Raw genomic sequence first — 11,314 nt, forward strand, 5'->3', positions numbered from 1 at the left:
ACCTCACCCAAGCCTCTTCACTTTCACATAGCTTTTCATAAGTAATGACATTCAATAACAACAAGCAAAAAATAGAGGGGATAATGGGACTAAGGGATTCAACATAGAATAGAATTCAAAAGTAAAATTAAGCATCATACATTTGTGTCCAAGCATACCTCTACTAAAGACTTGGCGGGGGCTAAGACATGTCCCTAGCTCACCCTTATTCTCGAAACATAGGAACTCACCAAAGTAGTAGTGGCCTTCAATGATCAACTAGCCACGGGGAGAAGAATATGGATAAACTCCAGTATCTACATGGTAATATCATGTAGAAAAGGGTATGCGTTAGTACTATGAATGTACTAAGTATGTGAGCATGCAATATGATGAAAAACATTAAGGCATTTATAAGCAAGGTACATAATTGAATGCAAGCATGAGAAATCATCATATATATATATATATATATATATAACATTAAATCATTCATTTTATGGAAAGATGACCGTAACCGACACTTAAGACCATGCGAGCTATTATATGGAATCCAATATAAACCTCTATGTTGGCATGGGGAGACTACTTGCTGGGTAGATCTCCATCAAAATTAATCATTTCTTTGACTTTATATTTAAGACTATTTGTGGATCCAATAGCCTAAATAGCCTACAAGAGCTCTTATGTTGGTGCATAGTTAATGCAACATGAAACTTTACTTAAGGATCCCTTAGGTCGAGTCCCCATCTACATGTTGCATTCAGTGCTAGGTCAATCCCACGAAATAGTGTTGAAATATCATAATGACATAAGCATTCATATAACTTTAGACATCAAATCATCATTCGGTATAATAGCTCATTAAAACCTCTCATTTGATTCAAATAGGTGATAATTGTCCTTTTACATAGAATCCATACTTTGTCTAAGAAGGCCTTTGATCATCATTCAATCATTCTTTCATTTCATAAGACTCCCTTTAAATATAAACATTTGTTTTCATAAAACCTTTCTTTGGAGTCAAAGCTTTCAATTCAACTTCATTTCGACATAATGAAACTAGGTGAGTTCATTTCATTCTACCTTTAAATACATTTAACATAATGCAAGCATGCATGAGAGTGATGGAAATACATCAATTAAAATATCTTAAACGACCCACCAGATACACATTTAAACTACTTTCTTACCTTCATATAAGGAACATGACAAATCATCCATTTCATGAAATTGAGAGTCAATATATATCAATATAAGTAAATAAGTTTCAAATAAACCATAATCTATGCATTTCGAACCACATAAAAAACTATCATATTTCATTTTTTAAAATGTAAATAATAAGTTGAGAAAACACTTGGACTCCATGGGTGGAAGAACCCATGGATGAGACCCACATACCATGGATAATGAAACCCTTAATACAAAACTTGAAAAGAAATGGTAGCTTGATCTTCTTGGAGTAAAATTCTAGAACCTTTCTTGAAGATGGAGGAGACTTTGAGAGTACTTGAGAGGTTAGGGTTCTGAGTTATTAGAATTTAAGTGAGAGTGAATGAGTGTAGAAAGACTTGGGGTCCTTTCGATGGGTGGAGTTTTCCTTCAAAACGACCTCACTTTGATTTAAAATGCAGGAAAAGACCAAAATATCATTTTTTAAAATCTAATCAGACAGGCTTCATGAGGAACCTTCACGGTCCATTGTGCCCACCAGGGCTGGTGGTGGGGTCCCATGGTAAAGGAGTTGGAAAAATATTTATGGAGCCTACAGGGTAGGTCTCTAAACTTTCTTCATGGATACCTTCACGATTCATGAAGGGCATCCCGGCCTGTGAAACATAGCCATGGTGCAGGTCCTACAAGAGGCCTGTAGAGTGACCATTACAGAAACATACCACGATCTATGGTGGTCGTCGGTGGCCCTTGCCTTTGGGAAGTTTCTTTGGTCTTTAGGGGAGGGATCACAATGGAGGGCTTCATGTCATGTGGTGCTCACCAAGGATCGTGGTCCCTGAATCACCACCATGGTAGCTCACCACGAGGTGTGGTGCATACCCGGCCTATGATATCCTCTCGGGGTCGACACCTGATGTTAGTTTTCTGCATTTTCATTCTTTGTTCCTTGTTTTAAGACTTTTTAAATTTCCAAGGTCTTACATGCTATCTATCTAAGAAGGAATGGATTCCAAAGGATCAGTTTTAAAGATCATTCAAATCAAGGACACACGATAACGAGTCAAGAACATGATTTCCTAGAAATGCCCTAAGTCTTCTAAAGATAGGATACGGATGACTTCGCATCGATCTGCAAAACTCTACTAGGCATTGCCCTCATACCAATGATGTCGTTCAACCTAGAGCTCTAATACCAACTTGTCACGACCCATTTTCTCAAGTGACGATGGCACCTGCTAATACCCACCAACAGGTATGCCTAACCGTTAACTCTTAGCTCAAAACCAGAGGCAGCAAGCTATTAAGCAAAATATGAACTAAATAAGCAGAAAGTACATTGTAATAAGAAGAAAGAGCACAACTAAAGTAAAATATAAGAAACCACCCCAAGGCCTAGTATCAGTCGGTAATAAAGCAACTAAATCAAAATAGTAGTACAAAGTTTTTAAAGTAAAAATATAAGTACGACAGTTTTCAAAAGCAAGTAAAGACTAGTCCTAGCCTAAAATGGATAGAAATCGGCAACTTTGGATGTCAGGAGCTCACCCAATCTCCAAATCAACAACTGCTCTGTACCAATCTAAATCAACGATGATAACCCATACTATGATCTGCAGGATGTAGAAGTGTAGTATGAGTACCAAATAAATGGTACTCAGTAGTCATAGGTCGACTAAGATCCATAGATAAAACAAGTATAGATAACATATAACAAGGTAAATATATCACAAGTAACTAATCAGGAACTAAAACAATATAGATGAAATAAGGTAAGAGATATATAACGAAAAGAGCAGAGTCAAGAAATGCACCTAAAAGCGCTAACCAACAAATTATTTACGATAAGCAGACAGCATAGGAGTCAACTACTCAAGAAAGGAATGCTAACTATCATTGCTAAAACACATAGCCACCTACGGACTAATCAAACTTAACCTACTAGAAAAATACCAACCACAAGTCCAGACTAGGACACTCTGCAGACTAACTGTAATACAACAAGAGTTAAGTACAAGTATATTCAAATAATAAATGACCGGACGCCCATGCCCCTGGAAGGTACAAATAATAACAAACATACCCCTGGCTTCTATAAAATCCCGGGACCATACCATATAAGTATATTGGTGATAGGTGAGACTAATGAATGCAAATTTGTAGTAAAAACTAGTAACATTATCGGTGGCTCTAAATATCAACAACAATAAGGGTATAGACCAACCCCGAACTTTGGCCTACTAGGTGGGACCCATGCAACTCTCTCATCCCAGTGGTGCACTGGCCAGAGGGACCCATAAGGGACGCTAAAATTCTATATACACTGCCTAGGCCCGAACTAGTTCCTACATAAGAAATTTGTATCCCTATTGTGGTACCATAAATTTAGTAGCCTAGCCAATACAGTAAAGGTTCATGCTGTGCCGTATAGTCAATTACATGCTAAAGGCATCCAAGATGCAGCCATAGTGTAAAATAGGCGACACCACGCTGAATATCAATAAAACTGAGCACATCATCGATGCCTCTAAAACTGTCTATATAAAAGGAGTACGTCCTCGATGCCTCGAAAAATCTCAAAACCAATGCTCAAATAATTCAGGTGGTATGACTCCTGTTAAAACTAGTTTAAAAATAGTAAAAGTGTGTGAATTCCTTCTAAAAAATAGTATAGAAAAATCCATAAAGAATCTGGGATCGTATCACAAAATATGTGAAAATGCACAATCAATGCAAGCATGCCAACACTAGCATCCAAACAAGATAGATACACAGTATGAATAGTACATCAAGTCATACCATACTAAGAAGGCAAGATAACTAACCTGGAATTGAATCGCTCCTCGAATAAGGACTCGGTCCCAACAACAAAAGATAGATATAATGGAATCACAAGCCTACCACTAAATAAAAAATGAACTAATTAAAGACCATCTCAATATCGGATAGGGGGAGAAAATATCTCTAGGATTGACTCCTTACCCCAAAATATGCCATCTCAGCTCCTAACGACTACGACTAAGCCGAACCTATGGATATGAAAATCCACAAAGGTCTCAAGAACTGGCACAAAGGCACACCTACCATAACTAGCCCTACAAGAAACTACGCTAGCTATAAGGGCAATGAAACATAGCTGAAGCATCTAATCCTCAAAGCTTGTCTAAGGAAATTACCTCCAATTGTTGCCACGCTAAACAAATATCTATCACGATGGAAATACAAATGTTTTGACAGCCAATTCACATTTTTTGGAGACAAACACAAAATCGGGTCTAAAATGAGATTATAGGACCCACACTAGAAATCTCAAATTCAAATTAGTGAAAAGGTACATTTAAGCTAAATGGAATTACGCTCCTAACTACAACACAATTCGATACTTAAAATCAAAGAATTCGGTCCATGCAATAAAATGGACATTAAAGCTTTAAAAGAAGAAAAGACAGCAACTAAACTCGCAAAATCACCTCAAACGGAGAGTACCCATCTGCCCCCGAGCACTCTAATACTTAGCCACAAATTTCCCAAACACGCTAGACTTCGAATCACCCCAAATAGAGTTGTAGAACTTGAGATATTAAACTTTGAAGTTTAGAGGAATTGCTAAAAACGGGTTTGATTTAAGTCAACAAGCATCGCAAAACACACCAAGTGGGTCACTTAAGCGAACACCGCAAAAGGCGGGGATCGCTTTAGAGACACCTTCCAAATAGGGCATGATCACTTTAGCGACACACCTATAGCTTAAGTGATAGTCACTTTAGTGATCAGGGGTCTCTTTAGCGATGGGACCAGACTCAACTACATCAGCTTAGTTTTGGAAATGGCCAAATCTCTGACGGGGTGCTCAATATTCATTCAGAGCCGCGTTCGCACAAATGAACTATGGTACCCCACCAAATTCGATGTTTCATACTCAATGGAACCTTCAACATTTCTATCTTAGGTCATCTTGACAAAAAATCGGTCCCACACTCAAGTGTCATTTTAAGCCAAGATACATAAAAAGTCTCAAAATGTGACCGAAAGCCTCGAGAACTTCACAAAAAGTCATTCTAGACCAAACTCAACATTTTGGATCTAACCACACTAACAGAATTTCAATAAGAGTACATTTTCCAAGAATGTTTACCAAATTCCTCCATAGGCCAAATTTCAAAGGCGAAAGCACCAAATGGCCCCAAACTGGCACTGAGTGCCTCGTTACTCCCATTGACCATGCTACTAGACTAATTTGGCAATTCCAGAGTTGATGAAACCATCAAAAGTCTATTTTGAGGTCATTTTCTTAGTTTTTTAGCAAAGTCAACCGTTGAAACTCTAAGCGCTCCAAAATAGGAAAACTGGAATAAAATCCAAAACAATGACCAAGAGACCGAGCTATCAATGCTAGAAAGTCATAAATGATCTGAGACCACTATAGGAATATTCTAAATGCTAAAAATATTGAAAAATGGAGAAAACAACATGGAGGGTCATTACAACCTTCCAAAGACAGCTTTCAGAACTAGATATGGTCACCATCAGTGTTCATGGAACTGATGAATAGCATATTTATTCCATATCTAGACTATTCTTGATTATATTCATTGATGATATTTTGGTATACTTACATTCCAAAGTTGAGCATGCAGATCATTTGAGAGCAGTTTTTCAAGTTATTCAAGATCGAGAACTTTACACAAAGTTATTTAAGTGCGAGTTATGGTAGAAATCAGTGGCTTTATGTAAGACCCCAAAAATTTGAAAATTCCTAAACCATAAATTAAAGGAGGAAATCTCAAAAAGTTACAGAAATTGGAGCTAGGAGCTGACCACGAAAGCCATCATGGGTCGTGGTAAGCACCATGGATCATGGTGAGAAACCATGGTAAAGATTCAGAGAGTCAGACTTATAGGGAAGGAACCATGATGGAGGACCACGGACCATGTGGAACACCATGAGATGTGAGGTCTTTCATGGTGACCCCTCCCCTAAGCCCCAGGAAAACTTCTCAAGGCAAGGGCCACGGACGACCACCATGGATCGTGGAGCCCACCACAGCTCGTGCTGGGGTCCCATGATGTTTGGCTTGGAAAAATGTTTTTGGGAGTCTGCAGGGTAGGTCTCTAAAGAAACTTTAGGAAAGAACTTAATAGTCTGTTTAGAGCACCATGGTCTGTGGTGTGTTTCCGTGGTGGTCACTCTGTAGGTGTCCTATAGGACCTGCACCACATCCGTGTTTCACGGGCTGGGATGCTCTAAATGGACCGTTAAGGTCTTCCATCAAAAAACTTCGAAGACCTACCCCATAGAATCCCAAAAACAGTTTTCCAAGTCAAACATCATGGGACCCCACCACGGGCTGTGGTGAGCGGTAAAGGGTCCCCATGAAGTCAGTTTTGGCCAGATTTTTAAAAATACATTTTGGTCTTTTCTTGTGTGTTAATACAAAGTATAGTCTTTTTGAGGGAAACACCCATATAAAGACCCTAAACCCTTCCAAACCCTCATTCTTCACACTTAGACTAAACACACATAAATCATCTCTTCTTAAGCCTTCCCAAGAGTTGCAATCCAAGCTAGGGTTTCATCTCAAGACATCTTCAAGTCTCCTTTCCTTCTCAAGCTTTCATTAGGATTTTGTTTTCCCAAGGTATGTGAGTTTCATCCATGGGTTCTTCCACTCATGGAGACCAAATATTTTCTCAACTTTATATTTAAAATTCTAAATAATGAATTCTAATGGACTTTTACATGATGATTCCAAATGCATGGATTATTGGTAATTTAAAGTTTATTTACTGATTTTTATATGTATTGACTCTTAATTTCATAAAAAATGAATGTTTTATCAAGGTTCCTATATGAAGGCTTGAAAGTAGTTTTAAAGAGTAAATGGTGGGGTTTTTAAGAAGTTTTAATTGATGCACTTCAATCATTCTCATGCATGCTTGCATTGCTTTTAAATGTATTGAAATTTGGATGAAATAAACCCACCTAGATTTCTTATGTTGTAGTGAAGTAGAAATGAAAGCTTTGACTCCAAATGAAGGATTACGAAAGGAAATGTTTATGTTTAAGGGAGTCTTATGAAATGATTGAATGATGATGAAAGGGGCTTCTTAGCCAAAGATAGAATTCAATGTGAAAGGGCAATTCTCGCATTTTTGAATCAAATGAAAGGTTTCAATGAGCTATTCCACCAAATGATGATTTGATATTTAAGTTATCTAAATGCTTATGTTATTATGATATCTAAAAGTATTCTGTGAGATTGACCTAGCACTAAATGTAGAATGTAGATGGGGACTCAACCTAAGGGGTTCTTAAGTAAAGTCTCATATTGCATTAACTATGCACCCACATAGGAGCCCTTGTAGGCTATTTAGGCTAGTGGATCCACGATTAGCAATTAAAGTTAAAGTTAAAAAAATGATTAAAGTTGATGTAGTTCTACCTGGCAGGTAGTCTCCTTGTGCCAACGTAGGAGGTTATGTTGGATTACATGTAATAGCTCGCATGGTCTTAAATATCAATAACAGTCATGTTCCCATAAAATGAATGTTTTAAGTTTTTATATGATGATTTCACATGCATTCATTCACTTATGCATATTGCTTATAAATGTCTTAATGTTCTTCATTGTATAGCATGATCACATACTTAGTACATTCAAAGTACTAACGCATACTTTTGCCTATATGATATCACCATGTAGGGACCAGCATTGCTCCACACTCTCTTTCCTGTTGGTAAGTTTGGTCAATGAAGGCTATTACTATTTTAGTGAGTTCCCATATTTCGAGAAAAACACTTCTATATTTCTAACTTGTGTTATGTACAGAACATTGAGTTACTCTTGGTACTATTGACTTATATCATAAGGGTGAGGTAGGGGCATGTCTTATCCCCACCAATCTTTAAAGTATAAGGTATGGTTAGACAAAATATATGCTGTTCAAATGACTTGACTCTTATTCAATGTGGAATCCCTTAGTCCCATTATCCCTTATATTTTAGCTTGTTTTTAATTATCATTACTGATGAAAAGCTTAATGAATGCCAAGATGCTTGGATGAGGTACCTCTGGTTGCTTCATTCACTGTGTCATGTCTAGGCCCTAAATTTGGGTTAGAACAAACTTGGTGTCAGCACTGAAGGTGTTGAAATGATCCTCAGAATCCAACATACCATGTCAAGTAGGGTTCTATTCTTAGTTGTGAAGCATGCCACAGCTATTAATAGGACACTATGGGATATTTTGGAAAGTTTTCACTTCTTTATAATTCACGTCGTTCCCTAGAGTGTACTAAATATTCCTCTAACTAACGAACCATTTTATATTTTCTAGATAATGTCTCAAGGAAGAGCACCTCCAAGAGCAAGGGTTGATGATGAGGACCAAGCTCCTCAGATTACTGATGCCCCACATCATGAGGAAGGGATACCCCAAGCAAAATTCTAGAATATCATAGCATTGCTGGCTCAATCCGTATCCAACCAAGGTGCTCCTCCTCATCAAATGAAAAATCAAGCTTCTAGGATTCGAGATTTCCAAAGGATGAATCCGCCCGAATTTGATGGTTTTAAAATAGATTAGGTCCCTATGGAGTTCATCGATGAGGTATACCGAATTGTGGCTATCATGGGTGTGCCTCTAAATGATAAGGCCGAGCTAGTGTCCTATCAATTCAAAGGTGCGGCATCAGTTTGGTACTAATAATGGGTTATTTAGAGGGATGAATAAATAGGGCTGATAGTATGGAAAGAGTTCAAGGGTGCCTTCCTAGACAGCTTCTTTCCATTAGAGCTAAGGAAGGAAAAAATCCAAGAGTTCATCAACCTTCATCAAGGAAGAATGAGTATGAGGGAATATGCCCTCAAATTCACTTAATTGTCCAAGTATACTCCCTTCATCATCTCTGACCCAAGGGCAAGGATAATCAAGTTCATTTCCAATATCTCAAGCTTAGTGTCTAAAGAATGCAAAACACCCATGTTGGTCAAAGAGATGGACATCTCCCGGCTAATGACATATACAGATAAAATTGAAGAAGAGAAGTTGAGGGGTAGGTCAAGAGGGTTTGAGAAAGCTAGAGTGTATGGTGAAGGGTTAAACCCTCAAAGGTTCGGTTATGGTAACAATGGCAAAGGTCAAGTTGGGCAATGGTTTGTGGGAAAAGGTTCCACCAATACTCCTCCTCCAATGTTCAACAAGGATAAGGGTGCTAACCCAATAGTCCCAAGAGAGAATGTTGGCGCTCAAGCTTTCCCCGTTTATAAGAAGTGTGAAAGGACTCATAAAGAGGAATGCTTAGCCTGCTCCAATACATGCTTTAAATGTGGCAAACCGGTCATCATGCTCGAGATTGTAAGGGTGGTATTGTTAGGCCTCAAGGTCAAATTGCTCATGGTCAACAAGCTCAAGGAGATGGATAATGCACCAACCACTTTTATGCCTTTCATGAGAGGCAAGAGGTTGAAGAAGAACCAAATATTGTTACTGATATGTTAAGGGTCTTTACTTTTAATGTGTATGCATTGTTAGATCTAGGTGCAAACTTGTCATTTGTTAATCCATTCTTAGCTAATAGGTTTGATGTATTACCTAAAATGTTAGTAGATCCTTTCTTAGTTTCTACCCCCGTTAGTGAGTCGGTTGTTTCTACAAAGGCTTATAAGAGATGTCCTATGTCTATCTTGCACAAAGTTGTTCCTTGTGATCTCATTAAGCTTGACAAGGTAGATTTTGATTTTATTCTTGGGATAGATTGCTTACATGCATCTTGTGCTTCCATAGATTATAGGACTCTTCGGGTCAAATTTCAATTTCCAAATGAGTCTATTCTGGAATGGGAGGGTCATGATTCGGTGGTGAAGCGTAAGTTTATCTCTTATATTAAGCCCTAAAGTTTATTGTTAAAGGTTGTATTTACCACATTATAAGGGTATGGGATGTCGACTCCAAAAGTCCTTCCATTGAGTCAGTTCCCATATTAAATAAGTTTCCCGATGACCTCCTCGGTATCCCTCCCTGAAAAGAAAGTTGATTTTGGCATCAATCTCCTCCCCGATACCCAACCTATATCCATTCCTCCCTACTAAATGGCCCTAGCTGAATTGAAGGAGTTGAAGGAACAATTAAAAGACTTATTAGAAAAAGGGTTCATAAGGCCAAGTATTTCACCATGGGGTGCTCCCATGTTATTTGTTAGGAAGAAGGATGGGTCGCTTCAGATATGCATATATTACTGTCAATTAAACAAGGTGAACATTAAGAACAAGTACCCAATCCCTAGAATAAATAATTTGTTTGATCAATTGCAAGGGGCAAGTCATTTCTCCAAGATCGATCTTCATTCTGGCTATCACCAACTAAGGGTGAGGGAGTGTGACATTCCCAAGACAGCATTCTGAATAAGGTATGGTCACTTCGAGCTTGTGGTGATGACGTTTGGGTTGAAGAATGATCCAGTGGTGTATATGGACATAATGAATAGGGTGTTCAAACCTTACCTTGATACTTTTATTGTGGTCTTCATTGATGACATCTTGATCTACTCTCGGGGTGAGAAAGAACATAAGAACTATTTGAGAGTTGTGCTTCAAACCTTGAAAGGTAGGCAATTGTTTGCAAAATTTAGTAAGTGCGAATTTTGGTTGAAAGGGATGGATTTTCTTGGTCACATAGTGTCCAGTCATGGGATCAAGGTAGATCCTAAGAAAATTGAGGTGGTCAAGAGCTAGCCTAGACCATTGTCTCCTTCGAATATTAGGAGTTTCTTAGGTCTAGCCGGGTATTATAGAATGTTTATTAAAGGGTTCTCTTCCATCTTATCTCTATGAAGAAATTGACCCAAAAGAAGGTGAAATTCACATGGACAGACAAATGTGAAATGAGTTTCCAAACTTTGAAAGATCAACTTAACTCCGCTCTTATTTTGACTCTACTGGAAAGATTAGAAGGTTTTGTGGTTTATTTTAATGCTTCAAAGATTGGTTTCAATTGTGTCTTGATGTAAAATAGCAAGGTTATAGCCTATGCTTCTAGGAAATTGAAGGTGCATGAACATAACTATCCTGCCCATGATCTTGAGTTAGTGGTTGTTGTGTTTGCTTTAAAGATTTGGCGGAAGTACCTCTATGGGGTACATGTGGATGTGTATACCAATC

This window comes from Solanum dulcamara, chromosome 11, assembly GCF_947179165.1.
Source record: "Solanum dulcamara chromosome 11, daSolDulc1.2, whole genome shotgun sequence".
Classification (NCBI taxonomy): Eukaryota; Viridiplantae; Streptophyta; class Magnoliopsida; order Solanales; family Solanaceae; genus Solanum; species Solanum dulcamara.